The 18,459-nt window shown below is 38.6% G+C and overlaps 1 protein-coding gene across 3 annotated transcripts in view; it reads left to right on the plus strand.

The window, feature by feature from the left end:
* Positions 1 to 18,459, plus strand: part of adkb (adenosine kinase b) — a 162,114-nt gene that overhangs the window by 118,109 nt on the left and 25,546 nt on the right. The window lies entirely within an intron of this gene.

Below are 18,459 nucleotides of genomic sequence, written 5' to 3' on the forward strand. Positions count from 1 at the left end.
TGTTTATTCACAAGGCCCCACAGGCCAAGTTGGAGGATGAACATAGAACCATTTCTGAAGCCAGCGAAGCAGAACACTCACAATGTGTCATTGGAGGAATGAAGACATGAAGCAGTGTTCTCCTTTTGTGTCTCGCACAGATACATTTTAATTAAGTGTCCTGTTTCGGCGATGAGTCGCATGCCTCCCGTTCCACTGACCTTCAGTGTGACGTAAACACTCAGCGACTTCTATAATGAGTCACGGCGTACATTAGTGATGATGCTCTACTAAATGCAAAATGTGAATTATTTGTAGCGAATCTTTTATGAACTATTTTATATTTTGTTTAAACTGATCAGTCAGAATCAGTGGCCTTGACTCTAAAGGTGTAGAAACATTTAGGACACACGATTCAAGACACTTCTGCAGGATATCGGATCCTAAGACTGTCCTTTCCCTTTTCAAGGCCTTCTTCTGAATGTCTTCATCGTTTTATGCTTCAGCTGCCTCTGTCAATGTGACTGTCAAGAGGTTTGAAATATAAACTGCATAAAAGAGATTATGATCTCATGGCTGCAGGACCTGTTCCCCTCATATTGGACAGAGGACAGACCGGAGGCTACAGTACGTACTTTGGATCCCTGTTTGAATCAAATAAATTTGGATCAAGATCTTGGCCTCCTTTTTTCCAGGTCTGCAGCCAAAACAGATGTTCCTAAATCATAAGAAACTTAGGTCTGTGCTTGGATGACTATGCCCTGAGATATGAGTCATTTAACTGCTTTCTCACTCGTTCCCGCCCCTCCCCACCGTAAGGACATGTTAAAAACTCTAATCTTTTATTGCATTTACAGAATTTTGCAATACACTTATTTAAAGAAATCCAACCTGTGTGTTCATCTACTCAGGCAAAGGGGGGAAAAAAATGTTTAGAAAAAAAGTTTTGACAACATCATCAGGGTCACAAGTCCCTCTGACAATTTGAGTAATATTAATTTATCCAAAGCATTTTTTAAAATTTGTTTTAAGATTTTGGGTTGATGAAGGACGTGGCCTACTTTGCTTAATGACCCTTTGAAATGGGAAGGACAAGAGAGCATGCCAATCAAGTACAACATGTGTGCCCATTTGTATGAAGCTTAGTTCACAATCCAAGACAGGGGTGCTGCCAGGAACCTTGGGCCCCATGACAAAAAATTCAATAGCCCCCCCATATTTTATGGGAGGGTGCCCTGTCAGTTAGGGCCCCTTGGAATCGTCCTAACATTTCCCCCCTGTACCTTCCACTCCTCCAAAATAGTTGTCAATTTTGGACCCAATTTTTGATTTCTTGCAATCTTAAAGTTGCTCAGATTATTGCCGTGGTTCTACAGAAATTCCTGCCTGTGTCTGGTGTGATTAGAGGGATTTAGTTTGTTAGGAAGGACATTGGGACCGATCCAATCCCAAATCGCGGACATTCAACATGTTGGATTGTTGTGGCTCACTGTGCCAGTGTGGGGTGTGACCTGAGGAGAAACGAGCACGAAGTCTGGTAAAAGTGAAGTGTAGCCGTTCAGAAGGGGAGGTGATGGAAACATGGATACAGAAGACAAAGCTACTGCTCTGACACACCAGAAAGGTAGGTTGAGGTCAGAGACATCTTTTTTTTAGCTCTCTTTTCTTTGTTAAAAATTGTCCACAAACTATATTGTTTCTTCCCCATTGGACATGTTCGTTGACTCCGAACTCGCATTTAAATTTGAGAGATCTTGTGAGATTTCTTATCTGACATCTGAATGTTCATGTGGTGTGGAAAAAAAAAGATGATTTCATCTGCCTAAAAGTTGCTCTAAAATGAATGATTTGAATCTATTTTGCAGCAAAAGGGGCTAAATACAGTAATGGGCATTTTTCCTGCTTGTGTGCCCGGCAATTTTTATTAGTAACAGGAAGATTATTTTTTTTAAAAGTAGCTTTCATAGCCAAAAAAAGGTTTTCATTCACACAAAGTGTTGCTGCAATTACCCCATCAGTATGTTCCTGTATATGTAGGCCAAGAGTTGATTCAGTTCAGAAGAAGAATGACTTCTCTGACACTCCTCTGTTTTTCCTGGCTGTCTGTTCACCAGTCATGGTACTTTGAGAGCCAGCATGGCTCCACCAGAGGAGTCCAGCTAACCACTGTAATTGTGCCGTGCCGAAGCCGCCTTCCCCAGCCTGGGACTGAACCATGAAATATTTGAAAATGCCGGGGTTAAGAGAGAGGGGTCGCTGGCAGTGCAACATGAAATGTGAGCGCATAGAGCATCTTTAACAAGAAAGCAGCCGGAAAGCCAGCAAGTCTGGCAGCCAGGGCACGCAGTGAAGGAGAATAATTATGGATGTAAGAGGAGATATTGCACTGAGAGCAGATCAATAGCACCTAGGTTCTGCTGTCGTTCAGATCCGTGTATGTTTTTTTTGTTTTTTTTGTCGCAGCAGGAAAGATGGCAGGATGTCAGCTTGTTGGTCTGGGGACACACAGGGGTTTTAACACCAGCTAGCACCGCAGATACCCTTACAATCCCGAGGCATGTGCTGCTCCCAAATCACTGTTGCTCAGAGTTTGGCTGGTTACTTTTCTCCCATCTCCAATCCTCTTATCCACAGAGTTGGCAGGAGGACTGGCCTTTGTCTGGTCCTGATTGTATTCCCACAGTCCAGACTATTCAGTCATGTTTTCCAGTTTTTCTTGGAGGGATCCCTAATTCTTCTTGCGGTTAGAAAATTCTGGATAAGAGGACACAAAAGATCAGTGATCAGCAGACACAATCTGCTAACCCTTAATGGCAAATATATTTTGTGTTATGGATTATTGGAGCTCTGTCAGTCCTTTGCTCATTTCTCTCCTCAATAAAGTTCTGGTTTTCTCTAATTTGAGCTCGCATCAGGCTGAGTATGTGTAGCAGACTTGCTACAATAATCTAAAGTGTTGTATAAGTTACTTTCAGTGTAAAAAAAAACCTGATAGGGCAATAAAATCAAAAAATCAAAAAAAAAAAAAAAAATCATACCAAACTCATAGATATTGTGACGGAGCTTTAATCAGAGGCCCGAACCTGAAGTAAACCTGACATATTATTAATTAAAATTTTACTGCTTTTGTTTTTAGACCACCATGGGAGTTATATGTGTAACTTGTCTCAGTTTTAGCTTTTGGTTAATACCTTCCGGCTCCATTTTGTCGCTTGTTGTAACCACAGAGTGAGTCAAGTGCAAATGATCTGGGTTGGGCAATTAATAATAGTGGACCAGGGAGGAACTATTTAGTTGTTCAGTGTGCTACGGTTGGTACACTAACTTCTGTACCTTACTTTCTTTCTTTCCTCAACAAACTGAACTGCCTGTACCTATGCTCCTCTGTTTACACTATAGATTGATTAACGCAGCATATTCTCATTTAGTTTTCTCTGTTCTGTATGTACTGTAGGCCTGTTAAACACACCACAGAAACTTGAATCGAATTGTCCATCAAGCAAATCATTTTTGTCTCATCAAGGCCTGAATTTCAGGTTGGGCTCAGGCTATAGATTTAAACACTAACCTGTGCTCTGCTGCCACAGAGGAGACTGGAATTTAAAGCAACACTTCAGCCAAAGCTTCAATTGAGCTTTTGAACTAAACGTGCTACATCCTGTCCGTAACTCTTCCACATGTTTTTAGCTCAAAATCAGCAGGATGCATTTAGTCTGCAAATCCACAAACACTGAACCACAAATAGATGTGATTCCACTGAGTTGAGACTTTCAGAGAAGAAGAAACATCTGCACTAATATTCTTTAGACTCGTGATGCCATCGGCATGGGATAAACTATTGCTTTGGCTAGCTGTACGAATCCAGCGAGGACATTTTTAAGGTGCTCGGAGGAGCACATTTCTAATGGGTGAAAGGTCAATTCAGAGGTGTTTGTGGTCCTTACATATGCCTTCCATACACATTTTTATTTGGCAAATAGCCATCAGATGCCACATAAATAGATATGAAATATTACCTCATTTTTCGTATGGTCAGTTTACACACACGCACACCACTTCTGTGTCTCATGTGCAGCACAAGTGGTTTGGATTATTTTAAGGGTTTTTTTCCCCTCCCTCCCTTGGTTTTTCATCATCTGAGGCATGCAACCCTCTCCAGAGCAGATCTTTGTTTCTCATTAGGAGGTAAATAGAGCAGGCCAAATTCTCAGATGTTTATTATACACGAGAGGGTATGGTCACTGTTCTCAACAGTTCTCCACAGGAAACAAAAAAGCTGTTTGGTGTCTTGACCTTTGTCTGCAGCAGCTTCAAGCAAATGTTTGTTGAATTTACGGGGATAATAAAGTGAAGAAAGGCTATAGAGTTGACTGTTGGGTTTGGCTTGACTGCATCAAAAGTGTGTGCTGCGGCGGAACTAGACTTTTACACAACGGGTGGCCAGAGAGTGGGTAAAGTTTTATTAGGGGATCCGTATACTAATAAAGGAAATATTCTGTTTTGGTATCCTGCTACCTGCTTTCCTTACAACTCTCGCTCTACTTGGCATTGCCGTGTACATCTAGACTTTTCTCAGTTACAGAGGACATGCATTGAGATTTGACCCAAAATTGCCAAAAAAAACTATCCTTTTATATCTTCATTATGAGACCATCTGTAAGTAAGCTGCAACATATCTTTATTAACAATGGAAATACACAAGCACGCAATGTATGTTTAGAACACAATTGATGCAACTATATTTCATTGTCATATATGCACTCGTGAATTAGACTTGATTATTAACTCCTATTTGCACCTCTGCATCCTATCATCACAATGTCAAACTAACTGCTTCCTTGTGGCCTCTGTCATAATTCAACCAACTAAGAAATCAACCTACAAGCTAAACAATAAATACATGCACTTAAACCATAAATTAATACAATAAACTCGGCCTTGGAGTCTTTTCTACAGCAGCTGTAAATCATGTCTGTCTTCATGTTATACTGAAATCACGTATCTTCCAACGCCAGCTGGTAATAACCAGTCAGTCACGTTGGGTGGTACTTAGCGTGCCCAATCAGCTTTCAGTTGTGGTCAGTGCCACCCCTAAGTGTGTTTCTTTTTTTCTATTTTTTTATTTTTGCATTATTTTCCTTGGCAAATCTCTGAATAGGCAAATTTTCCACACATATTTTTGAGTTATGTTCCACAGAAGTATCCATGAATAATGAATAAGTGAATCTGTGAATACCAGTCCTCGAATAGCCGGGAGTTTACTGTATAGCTCTGTATACTTTGTGTTTTTATTTGAAAATGATTAAAAGGCTACAAAACAATTGAACACTTGATTTTAACTAAATTATATTCATAATGAATGCGTGGGTGTGTTTTGACGACTTTTCAATTTGTTAGCTTTACAAACAAATACATAAAAGGAAGCCACAAAACTATTCATTATTGCTTCTAAGGAAAGATTTCTCATGACTTGACCTTAGTATAATATTGTGTTAAAGCAGAATTTCACTGATTAAGAAAACAAGCTTTCAAGGCCTTCGCCTGCAGGTCTATAACCAAAGGGCCTGCAGGCAGCTTAATCTTTGAATGCTAAACAATTTCTGACTTACTGTCACACCAGAAGATATCATTTCTCTTGCTTATTAAATTCTTAGATAAATTGATAGGTTGACCTTGAAAATCTGCGTCAAAGACTGGCAAAGAGTTTATGATTCAGTCGCTTTTTTGCACAAGAAAAACCCATCCTGCATGTGTGGAAATTCTTAAAATTTAATTAAAATGACCTTGACCAAAGAAACTTGAGGACATGAAACTTACTGAAGCAAAAGAAAAAGTTAACTTGAAAAGGAATCTTCCTATTTTATTACCAGTTAATATTTTTCTTATTAGACCCAATGATTCACAACTTGATATAAAATACTTTTCACTTTGTAGTCAAACGGTTAAAGGGCGCAAGGTTTTTAGCTAGTGTTGAAAAGTAATCAGTAATTACATGAGGCTTGCTAGTGTTATGTTTTGAGACAACATTTTGTAAACTTTACTGCTTCAGTGTTGTTGGATTTGTTTTTATTTGTTTTGTTTTTGTAATGACCAAAGCAGGAATTCAGATCGTATACAGACTGGTAAATGGAAAACTTTGCTCTGTCTTGACCCGAACAATCCCTGCACAGTGGCAGAAGAGGCCCAAATCCATCTACCCATCTGTCACTCCATCCTACCATCTCTGTTGATAAATATACAAAGATACTTGAATTCCTCTGCTTGAGGCTGATATGACCCTCAGTCTGAGTGTAGCAGTCTACCTTTTTCAGGTTGAAACTCTGTGCCCAACTTTTATGGGAGCCGACTCAGTTTGCTGCTGACCACTGTAGTTTGTACTGAAGGTCATGGCCTTAAGATGCCGACAAAACCAGAATCATCCTCCAAAAGAAAAGATGAGATCCAAAGCTTCCCAAAACTAGACACCTCCATCTTTATGATATCACCTTGAGATTCTGTTCATGAACACCACAAACAGGATCAATGACAAGATCCTGAAAGAGTCCAGTCTGCTCTGATAACAAGCTAAATTTGAATGCAGCTCTTTCTTGGTTGTAGAAGGATGAGCTCACCTTTACAAGCATTTCCAGCACTCTGTAGATCCATAGTATCACCCACAAAATACCTCGGGGGACACAAATCCCCTAGATATAATATGGGGTATCATAACACCCCAAATGATACTCTTTCAGTATCATATGGGGTGTGATATTCCAGTTCTCAAGAGGATGTGTCTTGCAACATTTAGTTGATGCCCAGGTACAAGACATCTGATTCAAAAGGCTGAATTATGTCCCCAGGTAGACGAGTTCTACAAAGTCCTACTGATGACTTAATATTGTGATTCAAGTGTGCTCATGCTGAGGCACATCTAACTATTGCAGGACTCTGGTCCTTGAGGACTAGAGTCTGACACCTGTGCACTAAACACAAGTGAGCTGAACAACCAAACCTCCATGAACTTCAATAGGTTGAAGGCTTCCTCAAAATAAACCCAAAATGTCAATATTCTGCTCTTCGAGCCACTTGGTTATCTATTTTTCCTTGCGATATTGAGCTCCATTTTGCATGAAAAAAATCCTTTCTCATAGCCAAAGTTAAGATGGCAGTTTACCATCAAAATAAGCAGGACTCATGGTTATGCTCCTCTTTGCTTGCCCATACAGTCTACATGGGATTTGATTGGAGTGAATACCTCAATCCCTTCCTCTTGTAGTTAACTTCTGTAACTGAATCTGCTCTTGATATTTTCTTGGAGAGAAGTATCTTACCTCCAAAAGTCTCTGAAACACTTAGATACCAGAAAAACTCACTCCTGCCAACTACCATTCCTGAGCAAACTCTGTGCTGGTGGCAAGCTGATCCCATATTTGAATCATCTTTACAAGAGAGTCCTGATCCTACTTGAACGTTCGTAGCTGTCTTTAAACCAGTTGGCCTCTTTCAGTTCCTAATGGAAGAGCTGGTTTGAGAAGGTACTTGCAGCAATATTCTTACATGTGAAGCCCTTTTGAAGTGGTGATGACAACCCTTATTTCCCTCAATGTAATGATGGTTGACAAAAATAGATTGTTTTTCAGTACAAGTCCCTGTCAAACTGACCATTCTACTCTTCTAATTAACACATTTTCTCATTTTTTTTGCAATTATTCCAGCAAGCCATTTTGTGGTAGGCCTAAAGCACAGTGCCAAATGTTTCCTCAAAATATCTCCATAGGTATGATGTAAATTGCCATTTAAAAAAAATAAGCATTAAAGATAATAAGAACAATTTCATATCTTTGACCACGATTATGAAAAATAAAGCAACATTTCAAATGTTATCGAGGTCAACCAGTAAATGAAAAATATATATTGGTAGGTAAAAACTTAAAACAAAACACTTTTTATTTGTAAGTTTGTATTATAGGTATATCAGCCAAGTGCATATCACTCCAAAATAAAACTGTGCCAAAATCGAAAGCGAAACAAAACTTAGAGTCAAGAACTTGGTCATAGATCTATATATTTTGATAAAAACAGATCTATGTGGGCTCAGGATGCTTCCAATTCTTTGTTTGAGTATTTTCATCTAAAGGAGGTGTGTTATTCAACAGAGAGAACGCCAGAACTTTGCTTGCTCCTGAGGACTTTTGTGTGCACCAACACCCACACACAGTCATCCCAGACAATGAACACAAAGATCTGAAGGGAAGGAAATGCAAGGTTTGAAGAGGAAAAGCAGTTTCACACTTTGTAAAGCATAAATACACTGTTGTATGTTCTAGTAGTAAGTACTTGTTTGGTACTGTATTGCAGTTAAAAATATAATATAATGGAACTGTAACACATGGGATGTAACAATGCCATTCACATTCAAAGTGTACCAGAAACATTGATAAATATAAACGCACTCAAAAGAGCAAGACGGGTAAAAGAGGGTTAAACAATGACAGATCCAGAACCAACACATCTGGAGTAAGGCACCAACAGTCAGAGGGAGGAGATAAAGTGAGATCCCAGAACATTGCATATTCTGACTCTGACTAACAACTCAGAAGAACGGAAAATAAACCAGCTGGAAATATCAGCGTAATGAGATTTACCCGTTGTTAAAACGTGCTGCGTGAACTCTGTTCGTTAAGCAAACTGCTTCATCCACCCTTAATCCTTTATCCACTTCCTTGAGAGATAGCGACTTTCCGGTAGTCCCGCATTGTTTGCTGACCTCTCGTCAGAGCTCAGAGGTGAGATGTGTGATAGAGGCCTTCAGTGCTGATAAAGACTGATAAACGAACTCTCCCTCTGCGGAGCTGCGCCTGGCGCTGCCACAGCTTCCATTAGGCTCTAAAGGCTGAACGGCTGCCCAGTCGTTTTAGTGCTATCTGAGGTTACATCCTCTGTTCAGAGTCCCTTATGCAAACCCTGGTTTTTTGTGCCGAGATTGCTATCAGTGAAGATATTTATGTGCTGCACATGTTTCCGATTGTTTAACCTTTAGACCTGAGCAGGAGGGGGGCAGCTGCTGTCCCTGTGGGCTCGAGACCTCTCTCCTGCCCCTGTAGGTAAACGGAGACTGATGGAATCAGACGCTGCTCTTATAAGTGGTTAATGGAACGGTTGGAAAGACCTCAGATAAAACTGGTGACAGGAAAGCTGAAGATTGGACAAATTTTAGCAGCAATTTCCAGTTATTTCTTTTAGCTGTGTCATCTAAGAACCCTTTCATTTGGATTCTCTGTCATTGAAATGGTAATTTTTTTCACTAGTTTAATGCAAAAGTAAAACTTTATAGATTCATGATATAAAGGGATAATTTTTTGTTTTTTTATGGTTTCACAGAAAATGTGACTATTACATCAGACCAATAAAATAAAAAGATTTATTTTTTTTTAATCACTGTCAAATTACTGAAAAGTATGTCCTTCTACTGCACAGTATATTCACTTAATACTTGGTGAAGGCTCATTTTACATAAATTACTCCATCGATACAGCCAGTAAAACCATGGTCATTAAGCGAGGTGTTGATAGTTTTAGGAGTGACGGTTGGTGGCAAGTTCAACTGAAAAATGAAATCTACATTTCCAGTAAGTATTTCAAAGCATGGTTACAGGAAAGGCTCTAAAATGCTCTGGTAGGCAACTGCACTGACTTTCGACCACCTGATAAAACTTCAATGACTTGAAAATGGCATGGTTTCTTCAAGTCATTATAGTTTGTGGGAAAACTTGATCTTGAGATTCCATCTCTCTCCAATCTTCCTCCTTACTCTCAAAGGCTTAACACAAGGAGTGCAACAACCGTTGCCCGTGTCCTGGCTATACCTTTGTGCGGTGCCTCTTGAAGCACTGACTGAAGTCGAACAGATTCAAACTCCTGAATCTGTTTTACCTCACATTCCTCTTAAGGTTTCAGTTGTTTCTGTTGATTGAGCACATTTTCTCTGTCATGCTTGTTTATTCCATCCAACTTTCCATTAAAATGCTTTGACATATCACTCGCTATTAAATAATATTTCTGTACGGATTTACTGTACTGCATTGTACTATAAGTTCAGGGTTTCATAGATACACATTTTTCTTTTTCCAATTTATAAAAATGTCTTAAACCCAACTTTTTTTTTTACATTAAATTAGCTAAGAAATTGCTTCAGGACTAGTCAGAGGTATAACGCAAATTCCTTTGGTCTAAAAATGCTAAAAATGTGAGTTCAGGTTATGAACAGCCCCCTCCATTCTCTTCCTGCAGCAGTTGGTCACTGAATTTATTTTTCTGGCAGACAACATGACTTTGGTGATCCTGATAAGCAGTATCCTGATAAGTGGATCAAGCATGTGGATTGACCTGCCGTGGTCTCAGTTGGATTGTAGCATTGCTGTAGACTCACACTGGTGGAGCAGTTGAGCTATTCATTGACCGGGATTTACCGGGCTTTGCGACTGGTCTGCCAAACCTCAAGTAGACCAGCGGCCCTGATCTCCAGGGAGCCTTGGCAATGTACAGAGATATGAGCAAACATTTAATTTCAGAGTTTTTATTGCCTTCAACAACACAATTTTGGAAGTTGTCAGACAATTTGTGAGAAGAGCGATGCCGAGCTGAAGACAAAACTCAGGCTGTTTTTCAGTTGTTTTTCAGTCTTAACGGTTGTTGAATGTGAATAGTCTGGCTTCTGATTTCAAGATATATGACGAATTAAAAAAAAGTTTTGGTTTCAAGATAGACAGTGGGATTTTCTACAAACAATTCTGAATTATTGCAAACAAACACACTGGCATATCTGCTTTGTGTCATTGTTGTGATTCTACAGAAGCACCACTGCCTGCTCAAATGTTAGCTCTGAGATTTATCAGGTATGTTGGTAAAATAAGCAGCCTCATAAATGTTTTTGCTAATTAATAAGGTAACCTCAAGTTGTCAGACTTTGAACTTTACTTCATAAAGCATAACGGTGAAAAAACGAATAATGTTAGGAGTCAGATTTGTACGTTTGCTAAAATTAAATTTGACTGGTTTTTGGTTTCGTGTGTAGAATAAAGCAGAGGACTGTACTTTCAAAACATTATTGTATCCATGATGCATCCTCATTTCCACTACAAGGGCTTCTTCCACTCATAGTTGTATAGTTTAGTGTGTGTGTGTGTGCGCGTGTGCGTGTGTGTGTGTCTAAGAAGGTCAGTCTATGTCACCACCCAACAGTCTGCATCATCATTCTATGTTGTACATCCATTGCAGGACATTTTTACCCTTTGCAACATTGCTCAAGCTCAGTCAAGATAGATGTAAAACTTTAAACAAAAAAAATGAAGTCTCTCCACATATTCTGATTTGAATTTAGGTATTTACTTCAATTAAGCCATTTGAAGAATTTAATATGCTTTGATCTAAACCAATTTGTGCCCAACCACCACCATGTTTCACAATGGTGGTGGTTTGTTCAGGTCTATGTGAACTGTTTTCACCACACATAATGTTTTGCGTCTCAAATAAATAGCTAAGCTTTGGTCTCTTCTGACCCGAACATGATGTTCCACATGTTTGCTGTTTCCTCTTCTTTGGATGTGGCAAACTTTAAACTTGACCGCTAATGACTTCCTTTAAACAATGGCATTCTTGTTGTCACTCTCTTTGGTGTGCATGACTAACAGTGTCCCAGTCAACACATATCTGCACCTCCTCCAGAGTTGTCCCAGGCCACTTGGCTGCTTCTGCCTCGATGAGGAGGCAGTTTAGCTGTAGCAAAACTGCCACCTCATCGAGGTGATGATTGAACGATGGATCATGAGATATTCAACATTTGGGACGTTGTGCTATAACCTAACTCTGCTTCAGCTTTTTCACAGCTTTCTCCCCGACCTGTTATGATTCTTGGTCTTCATAATTCATGATTCATGAGTGGTTTGTTCTCTAACAAACCTCTTCACAGATCAGCTATATTTATAAAGAAAATGGATAACTGAGGTTAAACTATTTGCCTTGGATTTAGTTGTGAGGTATCAAAGTGAGGTGGTTAGGTAGTAGAAATGTGAATCTTTCAGTATCTAGCGATCTAGTTCATTTACAATTTTTAGGACCAGAAATTAATTCAGAAGCCAATTTTCAAAGGATCTACAGATTCTGTTTAAAATATGTGACTGACATGAGAAAAAGACATTGTAAGCAAATAGAATATTTATGTACAATAATTCTATAAGGTTCTATAACATATCAAATCCCACTAGTTTATCTTAATGCAAAAATAGGTTTGGGCATAAAATTCTGTAACCTGTATTAGATTAACTTAGCTTCCTGTCTTTTAAATTTTTATAAAAACATATCAAAGAATTATTCAATATACACACGATGGGCAAAACGATATTCTACGGTGGCAGAGTGGGTGAGTTGTGCTTGCAAATAGGAGCAGCAAAGACATACCACTTAAATGCAATTTAAAATTGATTTTTGAGTATTTTGAATCGATTCAGATTTCCCTGGGTTGTTTTCTGCACTTCTATGGAGTAGTAAGGCAAGCCACACTTTCAGATTTAGAATTATTGAAAACATTAAAAACAATACATCATTTCACCAATCCTTCAACTCTGAGATCTATCACATCAATTTCTTATCAAATATTAAGCATGAAAAAGATTTTAAAAAGATTCTTCATGTATAAGTAATTTATGCCTTAATAGTTTAATTATGTAGGTTTTTACTCAGGATTATCACACTATAAGAATGTTCTATAGAATTGTTTGTAATCAGTCTTTTACATTTAGATCAGTACTTGAGATCAACGCGAAGATTTCAAAGATGATTATTTCTTATTTTTGTTGCTGTTCAGAATTTCACCTCAGTGGCGTAACATCTGGGAAATACTTTGTTTGGTGCCAAAAAAAAAAAGAAGAGTTATTTTTAAAATAATTGCAGTTATTATACATTTTAAATGCTGATGTACAACTTTGATTTCAGGCATTGTGAAAACAGTGATAAGAACACAGTTTGTGGTTGCAGGTTTGAGAGCTCCACCAAGCTTTGTCAAGGAATCTGGCTAAATTGGTGTGAATAGCAGATGTAAATCTAACTGCAACAACAAAAGGGTTACAAAAATGCGATTGTATCACAGTTTTAGAACTTCTTGAGTAATAGCCGAGTAATGTATCCAAGTGAAATACCATCAGCTGCAGTGTGAGTAAATGTCCAGAGGCAGGTAAAGTGATTCCTGCCTCTGTGGCATGTGTTGCTCCTGTGTGTGTTTACCTTCATGTTTGCGGCCCGTCATGCATAAGCTGGATTGCTACGTTCTCCCGGGTGCTGCAGGAGGCCTCGGCACACAGGTGATTTATTCCTCTGAATCCAGCCTGCACTGGAGCAAGTTAATGTTTTTTCACCCAGAGCGCTGCCTTCAGCTAGCATAATCATAATAATAATCGCATTTAGTTGTTTTCAGGTCAGATAACCTGGCTGAACTGTTTTGTCGAAGGAATTGTAGAGGATTTTTAAAGTGAGGTTGTGTTCAAATGTAAAAGCAGTTATGATCTTAGATAACTCTGTTAGCGTCTCCATTTACTATCCAGATTAGTTGGTCCTGTGAACTGCAGGTCCAAAATCTTTATTAATATTTATGTAAATGGTAATTCATGAACCACTAAATGATAATGTGATAATGGGCAACGAGAGTTGGAGGTGGTGAAACAGCAATGACGTATCTGTGTGAAACATACTGACAAGGAAACATGTAAAGCATTTCCAGTGAAAAACGCTCCTTAATATTAACTACAATGGTGTAAAAAGTTGTTTGAATGAATACTGCTTCTATTTACACTGCCTTACTTTTAAAATATTTAACGCATATCATCTGTTAATAGCTAACAATTAATTAGTTTGATAGATTAACTTTTAAATGGCAATATAATCTGTCTCTTCACAGAATGAACATGCCAAAAGCTTTACCTACTGAAGGATAAATTTAAGGTGCTTTTAACAGAATCTAAAAAAAACAATTGCCTAGAGCTTCATTAAAGCTGCTGTCAGTCCTATCCGGTGACATCATTTTGATTACATATCAATCAGGAGCACTTTAATGTAATAATCTGACTAAAAGCACAAGCATGAAATGCCATATGCTGTTTTACCAGGCATTTATGAAAGCTGTCTGGCTCATCCCAGTGATGCCTTGGCTAACATGCAGAGAATGTGAAAAATATGTCATTTGCCATTGTTATATTTATATATGTAACTGTAAGTAGTGATAATTGGCTGAATCATTTGACATGTCATAACCCAGTCATGCTAACTTTAGTTTAAAAGGTTTCTACACTGAGTGATTCATCATTTCCAGCTGATAATGTGGCCTCCTTTGTCTCCCAGTTTAAAAGGGAAACATTTTCATTTTGTTTTCCCTTGAAATAGCCCAGCTAGGCTCTTTAAAACAGAACTCTTACAGAAACACACGGAGAGGCAGAAGAAAACAGATTTATTGTTGCAAATAGCTTGTCAGGGCTATACCCTCCTCAGTGTCGTGTTCCCTTCGCGCAAAGTGTCAAATACAATTCAATTTCTGCCTCTGCCTCAGCTGGGGCTAACACGGTCAAGCAAATGCTTATTTTCCGAAGGGCCCGGGGGAGTTACACTTTCCAGCTTATCAACATTTATTAACCTTAGCACTGAGGTTTGTTCTTTGATTTGGATTCTTTGGGAAACACTGAAATTGGATTTTTTTTTTCTTCTCTCGCTTCTGGTGTGACATATGCTCGACAACTTGTCACGAGCGCGAGAAAAATCTAAATGCTTGTTATTTCTGCTATTTTACCCTGAAAGTCAATAGCTTGTATCTTTTCTCTGGTTTTGGTCTTCACTTATGTGCCAAAAAGGAATGTCTTTTAACTAAACCACTGACAGGCCAATGAATATAATGAGCATTTAAGGCCAACAGATTTATTTTATCCAAGTTAGTTGATGTCTAAAAGAACTAACAGGGTTTTTTGTTTGTTTGTTTTTTGGATTTTCTCCTTTTACCACAGCTATGCTTTAAATTAAATTGTAGTTCTCTATAAGCTGGACATGGCGTTGAGTTCTTCACTTGTTGACTGATGCCAAAAGATCAGAAGACTTCACTTATTGAAGGTTTCTTTGACTGCCTGGAGTAATTATTTACAGTGGATTTTAAGGGACGAAATGTCCCTGGGAGAAAGTTTGTTCCTAGACTTTACTTCTCAGAAGACTTTTGCAAAACCTCTCAGAGTTGGTTTGATGTCAAAAAGTAAAGACAAAACATGGACTTAGGCTTGACAATAATGACTGAGTTGGAAAGTAACCAAAATAAAACAAATTCTTCAGTGCCTAGAAAAAAACAAGCAATGTTGACTTTTTGTGTGGGAAACCAGTTCCAACTCAGCTAGTTTTTTCTCTTAATATACTGCTTATCCTTATCTTGATTATCAAAACTATTGTTGGCAGAATGCAATTTAAATGTTAGACACAAATCATTTACATCTCGTAGCCGCTTCCTTTGGTACACCTTGTTAGTAAATGGTTCAACCCTCTTTTGTTTTCAGAACCACCTTAACTCTTCATGGTACCACATTCAAAATCAGAGTCTGAGATATACAGTACATTGGAACGCCGCCTGTTGGTGGCTCACTATTACGGACTAACCTACCCGTGGATTTTTCTGTGAATGTGACTCTTGAGCTGTTCGAAAAAATTTTCCTATTTGTGGAATTTATTTGTGCGACATATTTCAAATATTCAAAATAAAATGAAGCGTGGGAAGCTGAAATACCTTGATGTAATGCAGTTGGCTGGCATTTGCAAAGCAGCCAATGTAGGAGCACCATTCATTTTGCTGGGTGCCGATTAGCTTATGTGGTAGTTCTACGACTCTTTCTGTTGCGTGTTAATTCATATTATGGGATATTTGATGTAACTATTGAAATAGGTTTTGATTTGTGGCAAAATAGTCAGTTATGATCATTTTTAGAGCGGGGCTTAAGTATTAGCGGAGTCCAGCTATTCACGGACATCTAATATCATTACAGGGTTTCAAGTGTAAAGCACTTAGCTTCATATTCAAGGCTCTTAGTAATAGCTTACACTTACTTGCCTGTATATAAACATTATGTTTCAATGTTGTACCACAAGATTTCATTGCATCCCTAACAAAAATATACAGCAACGTACAGTGGCTGAACAATACAGTAAGAGTAAATTCAGAGCTTACACATAATACTGTTCAAGGATAGATGGTTTCCAAACAAAGCCAAATATGTTCATGTCAGTTGTCAAGGGTGGTGATGCTTTGTAAGCTGGCCCTTGCATGAAGTGTGCATATACACATCCATTTTGCTTGGCAAGAAATGATAGACCCCCTCCACCTCTCTGACTGGGCTCTGGATTATTAGCTTAAGGTCTCTAAAAATATCCCTCTGCCTGTTTAAGCCTTTGACAGCGGCAACATCTCACACATTTTGATAGCTTCATAATAACTCCGGCTTCAGAGGGGCTCATGCACTCAGGCTGCCTTGTTATCTTTTACCTTCTTTGCCCAAAGAGGAGAAAAGGTGGAGAACTCGCAGGCCCTGAAATCTGCCACAGTCCTTTCTCCGACTCTCTCTTTTTCTGGAATCCGACTTGGCAGCAGATCATCAAAAGCGAGCATGCAATCACGGCAATCTCAGAACATACAAGATGCTTTTTTGAGTGCGCTGAGATTCTGCCCAGATGTCACTTTAAGGCACTTGTCATTGTTGCAACAGCTGCAGAAGCACATGGGACGTCATTTGGAAGCCGTCTACCACAACATACCAAAACAAGCACATGTCAAATGCGAAACATGCGCAGCCTGAAACAGGATATTTTTTGAATATTAATGCCATAAGCTCCTTAAGGAATTGCGACTTTAATTACCTATGTGCTCTGTTTTATTGGCTTGCATGTTCAGTCCTAGTAATTACATATTTACTGCCATACAGTGTTTATACATGAGGTTTAGCTAAGCTTATATTACAAATATTTCTGATGTTGGAATTCATAGCAATTGATAGAAATTAATAAATTCCTGAAAAGGATTACAGTGTACACATGTGGCTCATGGATATTGCTTCAATTATCTTTTCTCCTGACGCCCACACACACTCGAAAGGCTTTTCTCACAAATATTATAGCTGCTAACTAGAGGGAGGGTGAATCAGAGCCATGTGCTGCTCAGTGGCACCATCGTTTCTGCAGCCTTCATTTATGTTTCTCTTTTAAATGCTTTGTTGTGAAATACAACAGTTTTGACAGGGTGTTTTCTAAGCTGCTCATGTCTCCACGAGAAGCCTCATCGTTTGTCAGTGATTGAGCGCTCCTGAGGAGAAAAGTCAATATGTGGTCATAAATAAAGGAAAACAAATGTGAGACCTGAACCTTCGATGGATTGAAAAGGCGAAGTGAGGTGAAATCTGAAGACATGACTACTTTAAATGATTATAAAGCAGCCCTTTGACTATATCTGCTAATTGTGGACAGGATGGGGGTGATGAGTTGACATATTGCTGTTGCTGTGAAGTTGATCCAAAGCAGAGAGCGAGAGAGAGAGAGCCATGAGGGCTCCCTCCAGGGACCTGTAACCTTATTGTTCCATGTCATCTCCTCCCCTTCTGTTTGAGGAGCAAGATGTCAACTTCTCCCCAAGGTCACGCAAACACCCATCCCACTTCTGCACGTAATTGGATTATTTAGAATCATAAAACCAACTTATGGCCCGTCTAAGGTCAGAAGTGTACATGGTGAACTAGGTTGTCTCTCATGATTTACGGCATCGTTCCTAACTGACAAGTTGTTTCTGTCTTCAGTTAAACGTAGCATGAGCTGAATCATATAAAGGATGTTGTGGATAACCATGGCAAATGATGTATAGTTATTTCTACACTTTCTACTTGTGTCTGTGCTTGTATGTCCCAATTAGTACATGTAGTTTTGAATCAAAATCAAGAAATATTTGTAAAAAAAACAATGAAAGAATAAAAGCAAGCACAGGACAGGTCCCTCTTGTAAGTGAGATCTTGGATCTCAATTGGACAAACTGTATAAATGATACAAGAACCCCACTACAAATAACTGAAGAGTAATGATTTTTCTCACTCGAATTCTAAATTTGGGCATCAAGCTGCAAGAGATAAAAAATAGTGATAGCAAAATCTCCAGGTTTTCAGTTTAGTTTGTAAAACGGTGAGTTTACTGCCTGGATGCACCAGCACTAGCTTATTAATCTAACACCCTACGGAAAAATTTAAAAATGTTTTGAGGCAAACACAGTGGGGATTGACTATATGTGCCAAAAACTGTAATTTAAAAAGAATATATATATATATATATATGTATAATATTCTGGTAGCTTTCAGGTTCTTTCTTTCTCCATTTGTGATCATCGCTTTTTCTATAATGCAAAAAAAAAAAAAATTCTAAACTCCTTTCCTAACAACTGTGTCTATAGTAAACT

Source organism: Gambusia affinis, linkage group LG20 (assembly GCF_019740435.1).
Source record: "Gambusia affinis linkage group LG20, SWU_Gaff_1.0, whole genome shotgun sequence".
In the NCBI taxonomy this organism is placed as follows: Eukaryota; Metazoa; Chordata; class Actinopteri; order Cyprinodontiformes; family Poeciliidae; genus Gambusia; species Gambusia affinis.